The following is a 14317-nucleotide window of genomic DNA, read 5'->3' on the forward strand; positions in this document are numbered from 1 at the left end:
AAATTTTATTTTCTAGAACACAAGAAAGAAGAAGAATTCTATGTGCAACCTCCTCTTATAATGCCTGTGTTCTAACATATAACCCTTGTTGTCATCAGCCAAGAATGTGCATAAGCATCATTTGTATGAACAAGTGAACAGCCACATGCAGTTTTCAGTCTTCTGATGCCGTTGATTAAGATGGACAATTATTTTGTTATTGTGAGGAGGTCATTCTCCTCTGGGAACATAGATGAGTAAGATGAATACTGACTTGGAAAATCAGATAAGTATTAAAATGCTTATTCTGTTTATATATGCTAATGATAGTGTTGACAAATGTTTGGTTTCTTTCTTTCATTTTTTTCTTTTCTTTAATGTAAGACAGGAGTTCACCTTGAAAGAATGAGAGAATATCTATGCAAGACTATCAAACTCAGCAAACTTAAAGTATGTTGGAATTAGTGACCATTCCAAATATAGCCAGTTAAAGGGATACTTTAAGATAAAGATTTTAAGTACATGCTCTGTTCTAGTTAGGATGGGCTCAAGAACAGATACCAAAGACATCAGAGCCTATGGTATCTGCCACTGAAGTCCTTTGCCCAGAAGTGCAGCTGAGGCCAAGAGAGGATGTTGGTCAGGCAGAGCAATAAGAGTGGCACCTTCTCAGAGGCCACATGATCCATTCTTATACAAAACATTGATGATTTCTCTGTAAGTTTCACTTTAAGTATATGGGTTTTCAATTGTTATGACATATAAGTGTTTGATCTATTAGGAATTTATGTTTGGTGTAAGGTTTCCTCTATGACACCAATGATGTACTGAATTACAAGTATTCTGTCAACTAGATTAAGATGCACCCTTCATATTCCAAAGTTATTCATGTATTGGATACTCTGTTTTATTTCATTGCCCTAAGTATGAGCCACATCCACTGCTTGAGTCACTGAGAACTTAAAATACCCTTATTTCATCAGGTATTGCTAATTCCTGGACCATCAGCAATGTTACATGATTTTCTTTTTCTTTTTTCCCCCTGGGGAGACTCCATGAGTGCCTGCTCCTTTCATATAGGGCACCAATGGTCGACTAAAGTATGATTCCACTAAAGTTCAATTTGGTTAACCAATGAGTTCATTGGTCTCCTTCACAATGCATGGGCAACGGGTTACTTACAGGAGTGCAGATGATTCCACAGTAACCATTGTATAAAGTCTCATCCCAGCATGGACATTGACCTCTCAGTAGCTGCATGGATGGAGCTCTCTGGCACTTGATCTTCTGCTCTCTATATACTCTATTTCCTCCTAAGACCAAGAAACATTGAATGACATGGCATACAGCTGGTACAGAGATCTCAGGTGAGGGACTGATGACTCTTCCTACCCATATCTTCTTCTTCTTCTTCTTTTTTTTTTTTTGGTTTTCCAAAGTAGAGTCTCACTCTAGCCCAGGATGACCTGGAATTCACTATGTAGTCTTAGGGTGGCTTTGAACTCACAGCAATCCACCTACTTCTGCCTCCCGAGTGCTAGGATTAAAGGTGTTAAAGGTGTGTGTCACTATGCATGGCTTCTTTCTTTTTTTTTTTTAAAAAAAATATTTTTATTTGAGAGAGTGACAGAAAGAGGAGGAAAGGCAGAAAGTAAGAGAGAATGGGCATGCCAGGGACTCTAGCCATTGCAAACAAACTCCAGATTCATGTGCCACCTTGTGCAGCTGGCTTATGTGAGTACTGTGGAATTGAAGTTGAGTCCTTATGCTTTGCAGGCAAATGTCTTAACTGCTAAGGCATCTCTCCAGCTCCCCCCCCAACACTCTTTCTATGGAGGACATCAACAGGCCCAATTTCCAAGGGTCTCCTGTGAGTGCTCACAGCTGCTTCAGATAGAGATGGAAGTGTTTGTTTTCCTCAGTAGACAGCATCACACACCAACCTTCTTTTAAAAGAACAATAATTTATTCTAATTTTTTTTACCTTCTCCCCTAAGGTTTGTCAGATGATAGAATAGACTGATTATTTCCCTTCACCTCTTTTCCATCTTAACTAACATTTATTTGAAATGTACTGTAACAGATAAGGAGATTCCATAGCATGCTTAGCATATGACAGATATGGCATAAAGCAAATCTTTTGTGATGAAAGCAGAAACAAAAGAGCTGTAGCAGAGGAAGAATATCCAGAAACATAGGCTCTAAATTCTAGGATGGTCCCTGTCTGAGAAATGCAACCTCACCTGTCAGTGTAGACATCAGGAAGAGAGTTATGATTGAGAGACAACTATCATGCTTTTGGGTGTATTAATAACTAAGTGTAATAATTACATGTGATGCTACTTTTTGAAGGAAACCATTGTGCAACTATAGAGTATCACACTGTTTTCCCTCACTTATTGTTCCCATAAAATTTCTGTTATGGTAGTATATTATTCTGCAAACCAGAGTATGTAAACTATTGTTCTATTGTTTCCAACATTAACACACAAATTTTACTTTTAAAAAGATTTGGGGGCTGGGAAGATATCTCAGGGGTAAAAGACACTTGCTTGCAAAGCTTGGCCACCACGTTCAATTTCACAGCACTCACATAAACCTGAACCCAATGATCTGGCACTTCCTTGAGACCGTCACATGCCATATACGTAAAGCCCGTTTTAAGCGGGCTTTAATCAAAAACAATTCTTTCATCAAAAATTGTGAATTGTCAGGAAACACTTTCTTTTTTAAGAAAAGAGATTTTGGCTGGGAGTGGTGGCACACACATTTAATCCCATCACTCGGGAGGTAGGAAGATCACGTGAGTTCCAGGTGAGCCTGGATTAGAGTTTGGAAGCATTAGGGGAAAACAAACAAACAAAAATCCATAAAGATAAAAAACTAGCTTTTGTTAAGTGTTAGATATAAACTGCCACTATTTTATACTTAATAATAGATTTCTGTTTTGCTACGGGCTCGTTTAGTTATAAGATCATAGCTATAGAAAATGCCCTTTTCTATCTGTTGCAGGCTTCATTGGCACTTCTAGAAAGACAAGCAACAAATGGATGGCATGATAATGCAAGTGAGATCAAAGCGATTCTTGCTGTCAACAGCAGCAATGCGTGCGTGCAAATCCCTGCACTCCAAAGGCTCCTCCAAGCTAAGGAAGACTCAGCAAGGCAGGATTGTTTTGAAAAGCATCCTCAAAAATGGGCTCAGTATCCTACCTTTATACATCATAGCCTCTTAAAGACAAACAACCTTGTATAGAGGAACAGTGGAACTGAGATGTATTGATCAGCTAACTATGGCATTTCAAATATGTGTTGGCAAGACTTGTGTTGGATTTCTATATGATGCAAGGGTTGACTATGGGCAAATGAGCTAAGCTGTCTGGGTTCTGAATTCCCTCTTGGCCTCTTAAATGCATTTACAACAGTGCCTGGCCTATAATACTAATTAAATGCCATTGTCACTTCCACTTTACTGATGAGGAAACAGAAGCTCAGGTATAAAAACACTGGCCTCGATTCATACGCTTATTAAGTACAGCTGGGTTTCAAGTCCTAGTTTACCTGAAGGCCTAGTTAGTGATTTCCTCCACACCTCTGCTATACAAAATGTGGTCTCTGAACTATCCCCATCAATGTCATCTGGGGACTAGCCAGATTTGCAGAATCTTGGGCCCAGATCCAGAGAGTCATAATCAACATCTGAACAAGATCCCCTGGTGCTTCCATTGCACAGTATGGTTAAGAAGTGGTATAGAACCTATTCTTGTCTAACCACAATTTTACTCCAGGAAAGAGAAGTGGACATTCATTGCTTTAGAGACCTCCTTCCCCAGGCTTGGATTGGTCTTGAATATATTTCTGCTCTGTTCTCAAGTGACTTTCCTTTCCTTCTCCCCACCCTCCTTTCCTAATTTCTCAGAAAGATTCTTCCCAGTTGACTAACAGTAGTTATGTTCTGTGATTCTGAAGAAAATTTTGCTGCATGTCCTGATTAAAACAAATGGAAAAAATGACAATAAAAATGTAAAAAAATAAAACAACAACAAAGGCATACTCAGCTAGAAATAACTTATGAAAATGGGCTAGATTGCAGAATCAAACAACATTCAATACAAATCCTAATTACATCACTTAAATTTTCTCTAACAATTTACTTAATATCACTGAACCTTTGTTCTTGGTAATTAAAATTGTGATATGAACAGTATATCTTAGGGTGAAGAAGCAAATAAAACAAATGCAGGAGAAAGTGCCTCATTATGTGTAATGAATGTTCAGCCAATGTAACACAACTATCCTTGACTGTAATCTGACTTCCTACATGCTTAGAAACCTTTGACAGAAGAAGTTTTACACTGAAAGGAGTGACACGCACTGTCTGCCACTCACAAGAAACCAATGAATTGCTAGCCATATTTAAATAGTATCTTCTATATTTAAAGACCAAGGCAATTGCTTTTTATGTGAAACAAGCCCCAGGAGAACTCCATTTCATAGCATCTGTTTCATTTTAGTCAGACAAATATTGCTTAGGAGAATTAACATTAGGGAATTGCAAGCAATGTTGCCCTTTTTATCATACGATTTGAACAAGAGTTACTCCAATTTGAAGAGGAGTTTCATTTTATAACCAAATTCTTTATAATGTACCTAGAACCAACTTTATTACAAAATGGAAGGCAGTGGGGAAAAATTTGCTTTCAGCACAGGAAGTGTCTGTCTTTGGTATTGGAAGGTAGATGGCATAGCAATAGAGGCAGAGAACAGGGTTGGTGACCCTCCCTCAGTTCCGGTTCTCAGGACCATAGTGAGCAGTGCACAATAGAAATGCCTTTCAAGTTGTTGCAGCTGTTCTGCTCCTGTGGTGAGTCCACTAAGCTAACAGCAGACATTCCCTGCACAGGGGAAATCCCCAGGGCCCAGAGCCTAATTAATTCCCTGAAATCTATCAAATATTGTGGTATCATGCATGTTATGTCACATATATGTGAAATTGAACATAACTTAAAAATAAATTGAACAAGGAAAGCACAATTTTGTATTTTTCTTTGAACCCTTTTCTCCTAGGATGTAAGTTAAATGCAGCCCCCCATCCCACCCAATCCCCAATTTGGCATCCATTATTTCACTGCTTCATTTAGCCTGGCACAGTTGAAGTTGAGTTTCATTGTCAAGTGTTGTTTACATAGATTGTTATGTAGACTCACCACTCCTATGTAATTTTCCTTGATTATTTTTTTTTCCTTCTTAAAACAGAGAACTTTTTGTATTTTGGTCTTTCGAGGTAGGGTCTCACGCTAGTCCAGGTTGACCTGGATGGAATACATTATGTAGTCTCAGGGTAGTCTTGAACTCACAGCAATTCTCCTACCTCTGCCTCCTGAGTGCTGGGATTAAAGGCGTGTACCACAACACCCAGCTAGAGACATTTTTTAATAACTAAAATATAGATATAAAAAAAAATCTTTCTCAGACTGAGGCAACTTAAATTTTCCTACTAAAAATAAAGAGCTGGCAGAATATATAAATATAGGAATACATTTCACTTTTGAATTTTCTTTATTCCTTAATTGAAGGGTACAGACATGAGAATGTCAAGGCACAGCCAGCATCTCTATAATGTTTGGAAAAGTTAGAATAACTTTCTTCTGGGATAATCTCAGCCTCATTTTTCACTGGGGAACTGGTAAATGATGGTGTTGTAGATAGCCACTTGTCTCATACTAGAAATATTAGGACTAATCTAGCCCAAAGTGAGATAGAAGTGTGTAGGAAGGGGGTTGGAGAGATGGATTAGCTGTTAAGGCACTTGCCTGAGAAACCAAAGAACCCAGGTTTGATTCCCTAATACCCATGTAAGTCAGATGCACAAGATAGCACATTCATCTGGAGTTAATTTGCACTAACTTGAGGCCCTGGCTTGCCCATTCTCTCTCTCTCTCTGTCAAATAAATAAATAAGTAAAATAAAAAATATGTATTTAGAAAGACTGAAATATTTGCATTTCATCTGTAAGATTCATTTAGAGGGATACAATTTTGCTTTCTTTGTCATTGCTTGCTAGCTTTTCTGTTTCAATGGCCCATCTTTTCTTTGTACCTTTTTACTTTCCTCATTCTAGGCCATGATTTTTGGGACTTGCTATGCTTGGTTAGGCCATTAATCCTATGGATATGACTTCTAGTATTTGTCCTTTATCCTTATCATGTTTATTATGATAGGTGTCTTTGAATTAAAAATGGACCAGTTATGAAGAATGGACTTGGCTTGTGAGGAAGTTGCTTCTTGTGTGATCTTACAATGACAACCCAGAGATCACAGTTCACTCCAAGGCCTCAGCTACTTTTTGAGTACCAGGCTTCCCCACTGCACTTCTTTTTATTAATTCTTTTTATTGTATTTATTTATTTGCAAGCAGTGAGAGATAGAGAGAAGAGTGACACAAAGAGAGAATGGGTGTGCCAGGGCCTCCAGCTGTTGAAGACAAACTCCACACTTATGCACCACTTTGTGCATCTGGCTTTACCTTGATACTGGGGAGCTGAATCCAGGTTGTTAGGCTCTTCAGGCAAGTGCCTTAACTGCTGAGCCATCTCTTCAGCTCCCCCACTGAAATAGTTTTATGAGCAATTCATTTTGAAGAATTGGAAGTTTTCCTTGAGTCATTTGTTTTATATGAACTTGGCAGGGAATGTCCATCAGGCCACTTTGCAAGCTTGTGAATGTTTGCTGCGCTCTGGCATTTTCAGTTGCTGATGGGGTGAGTGTGGGTAGTGGGATTGCCTTGGACTTCTAGAGTACAGAATTAGATATCTGGCTCATTGGGCAATTACAATGCATTCAGAGTGACTTTGTCATGCTGACTCCTACTAATAAGTTTCCTGATTCTCTCTGTATCATAGTTGGTAGTCACATTTGAAATGTTCTTGAGACCATTTTGATATAAGACTTAAGAAAGATAAGAGGCTTCCTCAGCTGTGGTCAGGGTGGTCTTAATCCAAAGGAATGAGGTGCCAAAGAATCATGATAATTCTACCCAGCCAGTGGGTCTTGAGTTTGTTGTCACATACTGAAGTGAAATACAGGAATTCACATAAGGGATGATCAAGATTTAATAAGAAAAGAGTGAAAAGAACTCCAAAGAGAAAAGGAAGGTCACTGGAAAAGACAATTGCCACCAAACTACCTGGTCTACTGGTTCTTTATGCGACATATGGCCAGAAACTGGATGAAGACTGAGACAATCATTTTTATTAGTTATTCTACTCACACATACTAAGCTGCTGAACCAGTGAGGAACAGGTCCTGTACATGCACCCTCAGGTAAGTTGATATCTGCTATTTGATTGATCAGTTACCTTGCCAGAAATTTTTGGTTCTTAGTGACACATCATATCAGTATTTCATTTTACAATCAAAGTCATCATCAATTCAGAGAATTACAATATAATTTTGTAAAAGTACTTTCAAAATATTGTCTTTCAAAACTAGAATTAAGTAGAAATCAGATAGAGCTATGGCCACTGTGTACTCTACTAAAAAATAGACAATAAAACAATAGAAAATAAAAGTTATAGAAAAGTAAAACTATTCTGAATATACAGCATTTCAATTTACTGCTATTTATTGAGTGATTGGTTTAACACCTCTTTTCTTTGACGTTTGCTTGCAGTGTCTTAATACGTGAAGTTTCCTTCTGCAAATGGTACAGTATAGATGTCAAATACCACTGACGGGTCATAAGTTTTCACTTCCAAGACAAAGCGCAGCCTGGATTAGATTGATGCATTCATTCAATCTGATTACTTATTATTGCAATAGTGAAAGTGTTTGGAATTCTGAATGAATTATGCCATGACTAATTTCCACTAGAGTCACGGTATCACAGAAGAAAGCTAATGTTCTAAACATATCTTAAACATTAGGTTATCTTTAAATATGCACAGAAATCTTAGTGTAGCACTCTACTGATACTCAGGGGTCACTCCGTGTTTAATCTTTGTCAGTATCTGTGCTGGTTTTGAATAAAATTGGGAGAAGAAGCTCTGAGATGAGATGTTTACTGAGCATAAACCAAATTGAATTTGTGGTGGCTTTTACCCAGGCAGTAGTGGAAAATGGGAACCAAGAAATAAAAATCTCATCCACACAGGGATGTCTCTATCTATCTTTTTCTCTCTATGTATGTGTATTTATGTATGTAGACTTGATGTGTTGGCTTTGGCAGTAGTATGAACTTTGTCATTCTAATAATGTCCTTGACATTGAGTGGATACTGCTTCTTTTAAAGGAAAAGATCTACAAGTGTATTTATCTTGTTATAAGCAAAAGGTTCTTATTTTTTCAATCATAAGTATTTGTTTATATTTGTGATGTACATTATTGGCCCACCAAAAAATCTGTGGGCCATGCACATAGTTAAAGCATCATTCCCACATTTATAAACATATTAACTGGAGACATAGCTCTCCACCTCAGAACATTTCATTGCTCTGCTGAAGAGTCTTATTTGGTTCTTTTGAGAAGTACTTTTAAACCTTCTTTGGGGGAAATTAATTAAGGATTTCCACTGTTAAACTGTATTCAATAGATTTTTTGCAGAGCAAATTTGAACACCCCTACATAAGCATGCATACCTACTGTAGTTACTATATTTAAGAATAAGCTTTTTTTTACACATTCCAACATTATTAAAATTATTTCTTATAATTCATGGGAAAACATAGCTGAGCTAGTAATGATTTTATTTACTAGTAATGATATAACAAGTGATTTTATAACCAGTGCTATTTTAGATGTAATATAGGATGAGGATGATAACTACAATTTTTGTTTACACTGTCTCAGGCTGTTTGAAGGACCTTGCATACCTTACTTAATATTCATGGCTACATTCCATAGTGATGTTCATTAGATCATGTCTGCAGATTAGAGAAGTCAGGCCTGAAGAATTTGAGTGTAGCATGTCCATGCTACTAATCTGCATCTGGATATGGATTTGAGTATGTCTGGAACAAAAATGCTGTCTGCTAGGAGTTGAGCAGTGAACCAACTGAAAAGCTTATATCCATCAGTCTCTGTTGTAGGGAGTACAGAGCAGGGACAATGTCTCAAGATACTTCCTCCCACCCTGTGGCTCTTAAAAATCTTTCCATCCCCTCTTCCAAGTGCTCCCTGTGCCTTGGTAGGTGTGTTATAAGACGAATTTAGTGGTAATCTCTCTGTAATGTGAACACTGATTTGAAACACTTGGAGTATCTTCAGTGTCTATGGCCATCTCCCTGGAGCTTATTGTCAGCCTAGCAGTGAGGTCAGCACTCATATTTAGATTGCCACTTCTTCTATAGTGATTCATGAGTGAGGAGGACTCTCAGCGAATTGGAGGGTGGGGAAGAGAGCATATAAAATATTCTCTGGTAGGAATATGACTAATAGCTGAAAGGTTCTTACAATAAAATTCATAATCAATAATAAAACAAAACTTGTACCAATATGCCCATGTACCAAAATCTTGCATTGGGAGACTTGCAGTTTTTGCTTGGAACTTACAATGAAAATAAAATTAGATTAATAATATCTATTAGATGGAAGACTTGCCTAAATTTCTGTACACCCTCACCATATTCAGGCAAAATAACATTTTTCTTTCAAGATTTCCACATATTTAGGGGGCACCAGTATACAGATGAATAAATGTTGTAGCATGCCATGAGGAAAAGGGATCTAACATAAGTAAAATTAAGGACTCAAGAATACAAAACAACAGATGTGGCTCTCATACAAGAACAGACCTGCAGATAAATATGCTTTGGCATAGCAACCATTACCATAATCACATGATAAAATGAGATTGTATAAGGCACAGCAGTTCTCTAAGCACAGATTATAGGAATATTACTTATTTGTAGTGGACTTGTGAACAGTGATCAATGATGTTTTAAACAAAAATTGGGTCTCAAAATAGAAGGTAGGAAAGCACCATTATGTCATGGTGGTCTCAAATGAAACATTTCACAGCTCGATGATCTATTTTAATTAGCATCAATTAAATCACAAATTGCTTCTAAATATAGTCATAACTTTTAACTCTCTCCCTCCATCCCTTTCTCTCTCTCTCTCTCTCTCTCTCTCTCTCTCTCACACACACATAAGCTTTACCACTTAATTGTGCCACACTGAAGATATTACAATAACCTCTCTGAGCCTCAATTTTCCCATTTGAAAATTGGAATGCACCTTTTTTATGCATTACTTTTTGAGAGCTGAATGGCATAAAGCACTTAGAATAGGGTCCTACACACAGTAAAGTTTTAATAAATCTTATCTACTTATCATTATCCTAAGCAGCTGCAGGCTTCCATATTGCACATGCAGGGAGCCATTCTGGTGTTCAAAAAGAGATCATGATATTATGGCACCATGAATGATAGAGAAAATAATTAACTACTATCTATGTTCTGAAAGAAATTACATATCACTTAATTTCTGCCAAATCAATTATTTTCTCCATTTGGCTTATCCTATTTGGTGCATTTCAGAGAGCAATGAGGTAGCATTTTCAATTATTATGATGTATAACCTGTCATTATATTTTAATCTATAAAAATCAACTTAATCTAAGTAATTGTTTTGGATTGACCCCAAATATTATCCCTTTCTCTGAATGAGTCAGCATATTTACATCAATAATTCATCCTTACAACACTGGATAGAAACTTAATTTTGTTTCTTTTATTATTTATATGAAGATGGTCATTTCAGAACCTTAGAACCATCTCTATTTTATCCACCTGTTATTTCTTTCCAATTCCCTTTTCTGGGTGACTTCTCATGTCTTCTATATTGTTGTCCAATCTTAGGAATCTCTCTGTGTTTTCCTAAATATTGATCCCAAACCCTCTAAATTTACCTCTCCTCCTTTCTACTTTATACCTGAAAAACTGTTTAACTTTGGAAGGCAGTATAAACCAAACTTTCTGTAGCCAGACTCCCTGAATTCAGCAACTTTGAGACTACATGACTTCAGGCAAATCACTTGATGGTTTAGCTGCCTTGACTGTAAAGCAGATGAAAATGCTTAGAATGGTGCTTAACTTAACAGCACATGCCATTATTATTACTGTATTTGTGACCTTTCACGTGGGCTACTGACACTATCAAATTCACTTATAATTTTGGTATTCTGGTAAGTTAGGTGGTATGAAGAAAAGCCATACAGCAAAGGGAGAAAATATAGTCATACAGCCAGGGAAGAATGATGAATCAAAGAACTGTGATAATATCATGGAAAGATATATGTAATAATATTTACAGTAGATGGAAATAAAAATGTACCAGAAATCTGAGAATGAGTTCCTACAAAGATGTTCTAGACAAAGCTGGCTAGGGGAAATGTGTGTAGAGATCTATATGGAGTGCTGCATTGAAGGAAGGATTTCAATGCACCAAGAACTAGATAAATATAAGGGGAAGGAAGAAGCAGAAATGTGCAACAATGAAGGACAGAGAGAGTCAACACTGTGAGGATGTGGAGATGGGCATGGATTTGAAAGAGAAACGCAAGTAGCTGGTAGAATGAGGGTGGGCTAGATTCTGGAAAAGTTATGAGTATATGTAAATTGCACAAGATATTTCCAGTAGAGAGGAAGAACTTCTTCTGGGAGAAGGGCAAAGAACGAGAAAATGAAATGAAATAATTAATGAGTATAAGTGAAATTGGAAGAATCATCAGGACATACTTCTAAAACCTCTACTCTACAAAACTTGACAATCTGGAAAAGGATAAATTCCTGACCATACACCATGTACTAAAACTAAACTCAGAGAATATTAATCTTTTAAACAAATCTATCACACCCATAAAGATAAAAAAGGTAATCAAAAACCTGCCCTAAACGAAGAGTCTAAGACTAGATGGCTTCTTAGCCAAATTCTATCAAGCCTCCATGGAAGCACTGAAACCAATTTCCCTCAAACTATTTTACATAATTAGAGAACAGGAAAAGCTCCTCAACTTCTTTTATAAGGTTAGCATTACCTTAACATCAAAATCAGACAGAGATACAACAAGAAAGAAAATGATAGGCCTATATCCCTGATGAATTTAGATCTCAAAATTCATATGGAATGGCAGCAGACCTCAGATATCCAAACATACCCTCAGCCAAATAAACACCTCTGGAGGCATCACCATACCTGATCTAAAGCTATATTACAAAGCCATAATAACAAAAACAGCATGATAGTGACATAAAAACAGGAATATAGATCAATGGAAGAAAATTGAAGACCCAGGCTTTAAGTCAAGTAGCTATAGCTACATGATCTTTGACAAAGATGCCAATAACATAGACTGAAGAAAAGACAGCATCTTCAACAAATGGTGCTGGATAAATGCAATAACCATATGCAGAAAAATAAAACTAGACCCATATATCTTGCCATGAACAAAAATCAAGTCCAAATGGATTAAAGACCTCAATAGAAGACTTGAAACTCCTCTCCTACTGGAAGTAAAAATAGGAGGAATCTCCATGACATAGGAGTGGGGAAAGACTTCCTGAAGAAAAACCACAGCAGCCCAGTAACTTCAAGAATCACTCAACCAATGGGATCTTATGAAAGTGGAAAGTTTTTGCACAGACAAGCAGACCATAAGCAGAGCCAATAGATTGCCCACAGAATGGGAGAAATGTTTTTCCAGTTATACAACTGACAGAGGCTTAATATCCAGACTCTACAAACAACTCAAGAATTTAAACAATAAAAAAAATCAAAGAACCCACTTACAAAATGAGGCAGAAATATGAATAGGGAATACAAATGGCTAACACACACTTAAGAAAATGTTCAATATCCCTAAAAATCAGGGAAACTCAAATTAAAACAATGGTGAGACTCTACCTTACCCCAGTCAGGATAGCAAATATTAAAAAAAATAAATAAATAAATCAAATGAAAACAAATGTTGGTAAGGATGTAGAGAAATAGGAACCTTCATTCAGTGTTGATGGGAATGTAAGCTAGTACAACCACTATGGGAATTAATATGGAGACTTCTAAAAAGAATGAATATAGAGTTATCAACAGACCCAGGTATTCCCTTATTGGGCATTTATCCTAAAATCTCCATGCCTCAGTTCAGAGATATTTGTTCAACCATGTCTATAGCTACTCAATTTATAAAAGCTAAGAACTGGAATCAACCCAGATGCCCATCATTGGACAAATGGATAACCAACATGTGCTATATCTGCGTGATGGAATTCTACTCAACAGTAAGTAAAAAATGACACAATAAAATTTGTAGAAAAAATGGTCTAATTTGGAACAGATCATACTCAGTGAACTCACACAATCACAGCAAGACAATCATCACATGATCTCACTCATCTGCGGTTCCTAACTTGGATCAGTCCAAGTTGCTGATATATATGATAGGCATCTCAAGGTCTGGACAATATGAAGGGTAGGGCTTGAGGGGAGGGGAAGCATGGGGAAAACACAAATCTTAACCCAAATTTAACTGGTACCATAGAAACCTATATCTTGGAAGATATACTAAATGGTTGTACCCTTAACAGGACCTTAGGGGAAGCACCTGAATCAAGGGGCCCTGGAGAGGGTGAGATGACATCTAACTTTAAACTTCCCCCATTTCTTTTATTTTTCTTTTCTTTTTTTTATACAGTTCCACCTGTCAATTACCCCTACCTAGCCCCGCCCACTCAGCCCACATCATCACCACTCATTCACCCGTCACTGGCACCGCCCACTAAGCCACCTGGTTTCTCACCTGCCCATCACCCTTTGCTAGCCCCGCCCACTCACCCATATCTACGCTTGTCCATCACCCATCAGTGGCCCGCCCCTCACAAAGCCCACCCACCCACCTGCCATTCAAAATCCTCTAGCTCCGCCCACTCAGTCCCCACACCCTCACCTGTCCATCACTCATCACTCACCCCACTCACCTGTCAATCACCCATCACCAACCCGCACACTCAGCCTACCTTTATCTTCACCTGTCAATCACCCATCACCGGCCCCGCCCACTCAGCCTACCTTTATCTTCACCTGTCAATCACCTAGCACTAATCCCGCCCACCCAATACAGTTACACCTGTCAATCAACTGTCAATAGCCCCGCCCACTGACCCTAAAAACTCTTCTGTCAACCACCCATCTGTAGCCCCGCCCAACCATGCCACACCCTTACCTGTCCATCATACCATCTCCATCCTCACCTGTCCATCATCCAGTCTTAGCCCCGCCCACTCACCCCTCACCCTCACCTGTCCATCAGCCATCACTTGCCCCACTCAATAAGCCCACCCACT

This window comes from Jaculus jaculus, chromosome 1 (genome assembly GCF_020740685.1).
Source record: "Jaculus jaculus isolate mJacJac1 chromosome 1, mJacJac1.mat.Y.cur, whole genome shotgun sequence".
Classification (NCBI taxonomy): Eukaryota; Metazoa; Chordata; class Mammalia; order Rodentia; family Dipodidae; genus Jaculus; species Jaculus jaculus.